This window comes from Camellia sinensis, chromosome 6 (assembly GCF_055761805.1).
Source record: "Camellia sinensis isolate YWXY chromosome 6, ASM5576180v1, whole genome shotgun sequence".
Lineage (NCBI taxonomy): Eukaryota > Viridiplantae > Streptophyta > Magnoliopsida > Ericales > Theaceae > Camellia > Camellia sinensis.
The window spans coordinates 2,830,001-2,840,000 of record NC_138966.1 but is presented as its reverse complement, the minus strand read 5'-3'; positions in this window follow the sequence as shown (position 1 = coordinate 2,840,000).

The following is a 10,000-nucleotide window of genomic DNA, read 5'->3' as shown; positions in this document are numbered from 1 at the left end:
TAGGGAAGCGCAGACAACCCGAAGGCGAGTCGAAGACAACCTAAAGGCGATCACCCGAGGGACATGGAGGAATGCACCAGTGGAGTTCGCTGCACAGGCAGGGATCCGTCCAACTCGCACAAACCGAACACAACTCACGCGCCACGACGTACACTGTGCACCAGCCCCCCAAAACGAATCACCCCCCGAAGGACTAAGAAGCCCGACGAACGCGCGAAAACATTTAGAGAGGCCGAGCAAGCACCGGTTAGCGCGAATGAAAGTAACAAGCGCAACAGGCAACTTTCGAGGGACATACTTTTCGCAACAAGCTTCCACTAGGAAAGCATAGGCAACTCGTTCGAACGTCAAAGCCAACCAAATGGCAATTACCCGAGGGACACGCTTTTCGCAAGGCACCTTCCACTAGGGAAGCGCAGGCAACCCGAAGGCGAGTCGAAGACAACCCGAGGGACATGGAGGAATGCACCAGTGGAGTTCGCTGCACATGCAGGGATCCGTCCAACTCGCACAAACCGAACACAACTCACGCGCCACGACGTACACTGTGCACCAGCCCCCCAAAACGAATCACCCCCCGAAGGACTAAGAAGCCCGACGAACGCGCGAAAACATTTAGAGAGGCCGAGCAAGCACCGGTTAGCGCGAATGCAAATAACAAACGCAACAGGCAAATTTCGAGGGACATACTTTTCGCAACAAGCTTCCACTAGGAAAGCATAGGCAACTCGTTCGAACGTCAAAGCCAACCAAATGGCAATTACCCGAGGGACACGCTTTTCGCAAGGCACCTTCCACTAGGGAAGCGCAAGCAACCCGAAGGCGAGTCGAAGACAACCCGAGGGACATGGAGGAATGCACCAGTGGAGTTCGCTGCACAGGCAGGGATCCGTCCAACTCGCACAAACCGAACACAACTCACGCGCCACGACGTACACTGTGCACCAGCCCCCCAAAACGAATCACCCCCCGAAGGACCAAGAAGCCCGACGAACGCACGAAAACATTTAGAGAGGCCGAGCAAGCACCGGTTAGCGCGAATGCAAATAACAAACGCAACAGGCAACTTTCGAGGGACATACTTCTCGCAACAAGCTTCCACAAGGAAAGCACAGGCAACTCGTTCGCACGCCAAAGCCAACCAAATGGCAATTTAACCGAGGGACATGCATTTCGCAAGGCAACTTGTACAATTACCCGAGGGACATGGCATGCTTGCCAAGGCCGTGGCTTGGCATGCTTGCCAAGGCCGTGGCATGACATGCTGCTGGCCAAGGCCGGGCATGCCATGCTGCTGGACAAGGCCGTGGCAAGGCATGCTGATGGCCGAGGCCGTGGCAAGGCATGCTGATGGCCGAGGCCGTGGCAAGGCATGCTGCTGGCCAAGGCGTTGGCATGGCATGCTGCTGCTGACCAAGGCTTGGGCTTGCCATGCTGCCGGCCAAGGCCGCGGCATGCCATGTTGCTGGCCAAGGCCGTGGCATGGCATGCTGCTGGCCAAGGCCGTGGCATGACATGCTGGCCAAGGCCGGGGCATGGCAAGCTGCTGGCCAAGGTCGTGGCATGGCACGCTGCTGGCCAAGGCCGGGGCATAGCACGCTGCTGGCCATGGCCGTGGCTTGGCAAGGTTGCCAAGGCCGGGGCATGGCGTGCTGCTGGCCAAGGCTTTGGCATGCCATGTTGCTGGCCAAGGCTGTGGCATGGCATGCTGCTGGCCAAGGCTGTGGCATGGCATGCTGCTGGCCAAGGCCGTGGCATGACATGCTGGCCAAGGCCGGGGCATGGCATGCTGCTGGCCAAGGTCGTGGCATGGCATGCTGCTGGCCAAGGCCGTGGCATGACATGCTTGCCAAGGCCAGGGCATGGCATGCTGCTGGCCAAGGCTTTGGCATGCCATGTTGCTGGCCAAGGCTGTGGCATGGCATGCTGCCCTAGACCAACGTGCCACCGCCACCGCCGCGGGCCGCCACTCGACGCATCCCGTGCTTGGCTATGTAGTTTCGATGCCACAAGCCAATGCCACAAGCCAAGCGATGGCATGTGCCAAGCGCCCGCCTAGGCATAGGCGTGGCCTGTGGCCTGGCCATGCTGGCCAGCCTTAAGGGAGGTGCCCCCCCCTTATAATAGCCTGTTAAGCCCTTTTCAATCTGGCAGGAGGAAACATCAAGCATGTTCGAGGAGTCATAATGGGGTTTTTTTAAAAAGTAATGGTTTTTTGCCAAAACTTTCAACATGAAAGTTATATGAAATAATTTAATACACCATAAAAAAAATTATAAAAAAATATTTGGCCACCGGAATATTTTATTTTAATTTATTTCAATTTTAATACTTAAAAAATAATAAAAATTACTAAAAATACTCAAAAAATTCTAGAAAAATTCCAACAATTATAAGATGAGGCACTAGTAATTATAGTAATTTTTTTAATTATTTTTTATTTTTAATTTATTTTATTATAATTTTTATGAGTAAATAAATAATTAAAAAGCCCGACGAACGTGCAAAAACTCTTAGAGAAACCCAGCAAGCATCGGATAGCTCGAATGCAAATAACAAACGCAACAGGCAACTTCCGAGGGACATACTTTTCCCAACAAGCTTCCACTGGGGAAAGCACTAGCAACGTGTTCGCAAGTCAAAGGCAACCAAACCGGCTATTACCCGAGGGACAAGCATTTCGCAGGGCAACATATACGTAAGTCAAAGCCAAACCAAATGGCAATTACACGAGGGACAGGATTGCTTGCCAAGGGCGTGGCATGCGATGTTCTAGCCCAAGGCCAAGGCACGCCACGCTGCGGGACAAGGCCGTGGCAAGACATGCGGCTGGCCTTGGCCTTGGCATGGCATGCCGCCGGCTTTGGCTGGGCTGCGTTGGCCTTGCCATGGAATGTTGCTGGCTTCGGATGGGCTGCCTTGGCCGTGGCATGGCATGCTGCTGGCCTTGGCCTTGGCCTTGGCATGGCATGCTGCTGGCTTTGGCTGGGCTGCCTTGGCCGTGGCATGGCATGCTGCTGGCTTTGGCTGGGCTGCCTTGGCCGTGGCATGGCATGCTGCTGGCCTAGGCCTTGGCATGGCATGCTGCTGGCTTTGGCTGGGCTGCCTTGGCCGTAGCATGGCATGCTGCTGGCCTAGGCCTTGGCATGGCATGCTGCTGGCTTTGGCTGGCAGCCTTGGCCGTGGCATGGCATGCTGCTGGCCTTGGCCTTGGCATGGCATGCTGCTGGCTTTGGCTGGCCTGCCTTGGCCGTGGCATGGCATGCTGCTGGCCTTGGCCTTGGCATGGCATGCTGCTGGCTTTGGCTGGCCTGCCTTGGCCGTGGCATGGCATGCTGCTGGCCTAGGCCTTGGCATGGCATGCTGCTGGCTTTGGCTGGCCTGCCTTGGCCGTGGCATGGCATGCTGCTGGCCTAGGCCTGGCATGGCATGCTGCTGGCTTTGGCTGGGCTGCCTTGGCCGTGGCATGGCATGCTGCTGGCCTTGGCCTTGATATGGCATGCTGCTGGCTTTGGCTGGGCTGCCTTGGCCGTGGCATGGCATGCTGCTGGCCTAGGCCTTGGCATGGCATGCTGCTGGCTTTGGCTGGGCTGCCTTGGCCTTGGCATGGCATGCTGCTGGCTTTGGCTGGCCTGCCTTGGCCGTGGCATGGCATGCTGCTGGCCTAGGCCATGGCATGGCATGCTGCTGGCTTTGGCTGGGCTGCCTTGGCCGTGGCATGGCATGCTGCTGCCCTTGGCCTTGATATGGCATGCTGCTGGCTTTGGCTGGGCTGCCTTGGCCGTGGCATGGCATGCTGCTGGCCTAGGCCTTGGCATGGCATGCTGCTGGCTTTGGCTGGCCTGCGTTGGCCGTGGCATGGCATGCTGCTGGCCTAGGCCTTCGCATGGCATGCTGCTGGCTTTGGCTGGGCTGCCTTGGCCGTGGCATGGCATGCTGCTGGCCTTGGCCTTGGCATGGCATGCTGCTGGCTTTGGCTGGGCTGCCTTGGCCGTGGCATGGCATGCTGGTGGCCTAGGCCTTGGCATGGCATGCTGCTGGCTTTGGCTGGCCTGCCTTGGCCGTGGCATGGCATGCTGCTGGCCTAAGCCTTGGCATGGCATGCTGCTGGCTTTGGTTGGGCTGCCTTGGCCGTGGCATGGCATGCTGCTGGCCTTGGCCTTGGCATGGCATGCTGCTCGCTTTGGCTGGCCTGCCTTGGCCGTGGCATGGCATGCTGCTGGCCTAGGCCTTGGCATGGCATGCTGCTGGCTTTGGCAGGCCTGCCTTGGCCGTGGCATGGCATGCTGCTGGCCTTGGCCTTGGCATGGCATGCTGCTGGCTTTGGCTGGCCTGCCTTGGCCGTGGCATGGCATGCTGCTGGCGTAGGCCTTGGCATGGCATGCTGCTGGCTTTGGCTGGCCTGTTTTGGCCGTGGCATGGCATGCTGCTGGCCTAGGCCTTGGCATGGCATGCTGCTGGCTTTGGCTGGCCTGCCTTGGCCGTGGCATGGCATGCTGCTGGCCTAGGCCATGGCATGGCATGCTGCTGGCTTTGGCTGGGCTGCCTTGGCCGTGGCATGGCATGCTGCTGGCCTTGGCCTTGATATGGCATGCTGCTGGCTTTGGCTGGGCTGCCTTGGCCGTGGCATGGCATGCTGCTGGCCTAGGCCTTGGCATGGCATGCTGCTGGCTTTGGCTGGCCTGCCTTGGCCGTGGCATGGCATGCTGCTGGCCTTGGCCTTGGCATGGCATGCTGCTGGCTTTGGCTGGCCTGCCTTGGCCGTGGCATGGCATGCTGCTGGCCTAGGCCATGGCATGGCATGCTGCTGGATTTGGCTGGGCTGCCTTGGCCGTGGCATGGCATGCTGCTGCCCTTGGCCGTGATATGGCATGCTGCTGGCTTTGGCTGGGCTGCCTTGGCCGTGGCATGGCATGCTGCTGGCCTAGGCCTTGGCATGGCATGCTGCTGGCTTTGGCTGGCCTGCCTTGGCCGTGGCATGGCATGCTGCTGGCCTAGGCCTTGGCATGGCATGCTGCTGGCTTTGGCTGGGCTGCCTTGGCCGTGGCATGGCATGCTGCTGGCCTTGGCCATGGCATGGCATGCTGCTGGCTTTGGCTGGGCTGCCTTGGCCGTGGCATGGCATGCTGGTGGCCTAGGCCTTGGCATGGCATGCTGCTGGCTTTGGCTGGCCTGCCTTGGCCGTGGCATGGCATGCTGCTGGCCTAGGCCTTGGCATGGCATGCTGCTGGCTTTGGTCGGGCTGCCTTGGCCGTGGCATGGCATGCTGCTGGCCTTGGCCTTGGCATGGCATGCTGCTGGCTTTGGCTGGGCTGCCTTGGCCGTGGCATGGCATGCTGCTGGCCTAGGCCTTGGCATGGCATGCTGCTGGCTTTGGCTGGGCTGCCTTGGCCGTGGCATGGCATGCTGCTGGCCTTGGCCTTGGCATGGCATGCTGCTGGCTTTGGCTGGGCTGCCTTGGCCGTGGCATGGCATGCTGGTGGCCTAGGCCTTGGCATGGCATGCTGCTGGCTTTGGCTGGCCTGCCTTGGCCGTGGCATGGCATGCTGCTGGCCTAGGCCTTGGCATGGCATGCTGCTGGCTTTGGTTGGGCTGCCTTGGCCGTGGCATGGCATGCTGCTGGCCTTGGCCTTGGCATGGCATGCTGCTGGCTTTGGCTGGCCTGCCTTGGCCGTGGCATGGCATGCTGCTGGCCTAGGCCTTGGCATGGCATGCTGCTGGCTTTGGCTGGGCTGCCTTGGCCGTGGCATGGCATGCTGCTGGCCTTGGCCTTGGCATGGCATGCTGCTGGCTTTGGCTGGGCTGCCTTGGCCGTGGCATGGCATGCTGCTGGCCATGGCCTTGGCATGGCATGCTGCTGGCTTTGGCTCGCCTGCCTTGGCCGTGGCATGGCATGCTGCTGGCCTAGGCCTTGGCATGGCATGCTGCTGGCTTTGGCTGGGCTGCCTTGGCCGTGGCATGGCATGCTGCTGGCCTTGGCCTTGGCATGGCATGCTGCTGGCTTTGGCTGGCCTGCCTTGGCCGTGGCATGGCATGCTGCTGGCCTAGGCCTTGGCATGGCATGCTGGTGGCTTTGGCTGGGCTGCCTTGGCCGTGGCATGGCATGCTGCTGGCCTTGGCCTTGGCATGGCATGCTGCTGGCTTTGGCTGGGCTGCCTTGGCCGTGGCATGGCATGCTGCTGGCCATGGCCTTGGCATGGCATGCTGCTGGCTTTGGCTGGCCTGCCTTGGCCGTGGCATGGCATGCTGCTGGCCTAGGCCTTGGCATGGCATGCTGCTGGCTTTGGCTGGGCTGCCTTGGCCGTGGCATGGCATGCTGCTGGCCATGGCCTTGGCATGGCATGCTGCTGGCTTTGGCTCGCCTGCCTTGGCCGTGGCATGGCATGCTGCTGGCCTAGGCCTTGGCATGGCATGCTGCTGGCTTTGGGTGGGCTGCCTTGGCCGTGGCATGGCATGCTGCTGGCCTTGGCCTTGGCATGGCATGCTGCTGGCTTTGGCTGGCCTGCCTTGGCCGTGGCATGGCATGCTGCTGGCCTAGGCCTTGGCATGGCATGCTGCTGGCTTTGGCTGGGCTGCCTTGGCCGTGGCATGGCATGCTGCTGGCCTTGGCCTTGGCATGGCATGCTGCTGGCTTTGGCTTGCCTGCCTTGGCCGTGGCATGGCATGCTACTGGCCTAGGCCTTGGCATGGCATGCTGCTGGCTTTGGCTGGGCTGCCTTGGCCGTGGCATGGCATGCTGCTGGCCTTGGCCTTGGCTTGGCATGCTGCTGGCTTTGGCTGGGCTGCCTTGGCCGTGGCATGGCATGCTGCTGGCCTTGGCCTTGGCATGGCATGCTGCTGGCTTTGGCTGGCCTGCCTTGGCCGTGGCATGGCATGCTGCTGGCCTTGGCATGGCATGCTGCTGGCTTTGGCTGGGCTGCCTTCGCCGTGGCATGCCATGCTGCTGGCCTTGGCCTTGGGGCTGGGCTGCCTTGGCTGCGGTTCTTATCACTAGACGTGCGTTGCGTGCGAAGGCGTGCAAAGGCGTGCAAAGGCGTGCGCGACCATGCGCGCAACACGCGCACCGTGGTCAAAAGACCACGCGCGCGGTATTCGCACAGGCCACGCTGCCCACGCCGCGGGCATGCCAGGCCGCCCAGGCCGTGCGCATGCCATGCCGTGCTGCCCAGGCCGGCTGCATGCCAGGCCGCCCAGGCCGTGCGCATGCCATGCCGTGCTGCCCACGCCGCGGGCATGCCAGGCCGGCTGCATGCCAGGCCGCCCAGGCCGTGCGCATGCCATGCCGTGCTGCCCACGCCGCGGGCATGCCAGGCCGCCCAGGCCGTGCGCATGCCATGCCGTGCTGCCCATGCCGCGCGCATGCCAGGCCGCCCACGCCCGCGCGCATGCCACGCCATGCTGCCCAAGGCCGCGCCCAGGCCGCGCAAGGCCGCGCCCAGGCCGCGCAAGGCCGCGCCCAGGCCGCCCAAGGCCGCGCCCAGGCCGCGCAAGGCCGCCCAAGGCCGCGGTCCAGGCCGCCCAAGGCCGCGGCCGAGCCGCCCCAGGCCGCAGCCCAGGCCGCGGTCGAGCCACAGTGCATGTAACCCAAGGCCGCAGCCCAGGCCGCGCCCAACATGGGGCGTACCTGCCACTGCCTTGCCCTGGGCAAGGGAGGTGCCCCCCCCTTATAATAGCCTGTTAAGCCCTTTTCAATCTGGCAGGAGGAAACATCAAGCATGTTCGAGGAGTCATAATGGGGTTTTTTTAAAAAGTAATGGTTTTTTGCCAAAACTTTCAACACGAAAGTTGTAGGAAATAATTTAATACACCATAAAAAAAATTAAAAAAAATATTTTTTTACAGAAAATATTTTATTTTAATTTATTTCGATATTAATACTTAAAAAATAATAAAAATTAATAAAAATAGTCAAAAAATTATGGAAAAATTCCCATAATTAAAGGATGATTCACTAGTAATTATAGAAATTATTAAATTATTTTTTTCATTTTTTTTATTTTATTTTGATTTTTTTATGCCAAATAAGGGCTTTAAAAATTCGAAAAGCTCCAGAAAAATTGCAAAAAAATAGGGAATGACATTTAAAATTGATTGTAGTGCATTTTTAATTGTGTTGCACGGTTTGGGTAAGATTATAAAAGAATCATGTTCAAAAAGATCGATCGAGGCGGTGGCACGCCATGGCCTTGGCCTTGGCCTTGGCCTTTGCCCGCGGCCTTGGCCTTTGCCTTGGCCTTGGCCATGCCTTGCACAGGGACTTGGCCTTGCCCACTGCCTTGGCCTTGGCTTTGGCCTTGGCCTTGGCATGGCATGGCATGCTCGCCGAGGCCGTGGCATGCCTTGCTGCTAGCCAAGGCCGTTGCGTGGCATGCTCGCCCAGCCCGTGGCATGCCGTGCTCGCCCAGCCCGTGGCACGCCATGTTGGCCCAAGGCATTGGCATGGCATGCCGGCCAAGGCATGCTGGCCAACGCTGCACAAGGCGGTGCCATGGCATGGCATGCTGACCAAGACCGTGCCATGGCATGCTGGGCGAGGCCGGGGCATGGCATGCTGGCCGAGGCCATGGCTTGCCATGCCGCCACGGCCGTGGCATGCCGGGCAACGGACCGGCATGGCCCAGCCCGTGGCACGCCATGTTGGCCCAAGGCATTGGCATGGCATGCCGGCCAAGGCATGCTGGCCAACGCTGCGGCACGGCGTGCTGGACAAGGCGGTGCCATGGCATGGCATGCTGACCAAGACAGTGCCATGGCATGCTGGCCGAGGCCGTGGCATGGCATGCTGGCCGAGGCCGTGGCTTGCCATGCCGCCACGGCCGTGGCATGCTGGGCAACGGACCGGCATGGCATGCTGGCCGTGGCGGTGGCACGACATGCTGGCCAAGGCAGTGGCATGGCATGTAGGCCAAGGCTAAGGCATGGCACGCTGTGGCATGGCACGCTGGCCAAGGCAGTCGCAAGGCATGCGGGCCGAGGCCGCGGCACGGCCCGCTGGGCAACGCGGTGGCATGGCATGCTGGGCAACGCCGTGGCAAGGCATGCGGGCCGAGGCCTTGGCATGGCATGCTGGCCGAGGCCGTGGCATGGCATGCGGGCCGAGGCCGTGGCATGGCATGGCATGCGGGCCGAGGCCGTGGCATGGCATGCGGGCCGAGGCCGTGGCGTGGCATGGCATGGCATGTTGGGCAACGCCGTGGCAAGACATGCGGGCCGAGGCCGTGGCATGGCATGTTGGGCAACGCCCTGGCAAGCCATGCGGGCCGAGGCCGTGGCGTGGCATGTTGGCCAAGGCTAAGGCATGGCACGCCGGGCAACGCGGTGCATTGGCATGCTGGGCAGCGCGGTGGCAAGGCATGGGGGCCGAGGCCGTGGCATGGCATGTTGGGCAACGCCGTGGCAAGACATGCGGGCCGAGGCCGTGGCATGGCATGCGGGCCGAGGCCGTGGCACGACATGTTGGCCAAGGCTAAGGCATGGCACGCCGGGCAACGCGTTGGCATGGCATGCTGGGCAACGCGGTGGCAAGGCATGCGGGCCGAGGCCGTGGCATGGCATGTTGGGCAACGCCGTAGAAGGGCATGCGGGCCGAGGCCGTGGCATGGCATGCGGGCCGAGGCCGTGGCATGGCATGTTGGGCGACGCCGTAGCAAGGCATGCGGGCCGAGGCCGTGGCATGTCATGCGGGCCGAGGCCGTGGCATGGCATGCGGGCCGAGGCCGTGGCATGGCATGTTGGCCGAGGCCGTGGCAAGGCATGCGGGCCGAGGCCGTGGCATGGCATGTTTGGCAACGCCGTGGCAAGACATGCGGGCCGTGGCATGGCATGGCATGCGGGCCGAGGCCGTGGCACGACATGTTGGCCAAGGCTAAGGCATGGCACGCCGGGCAACGCGGTGGCATGGCACGCCGGGCAACGCGGTGGCAAGGCATGCGGGCCGGGGCCGTGGCATGGCATGTTGGGCGACGCCGTAGCAAGGCATGCGGTCCGAGGCCGTGGCATG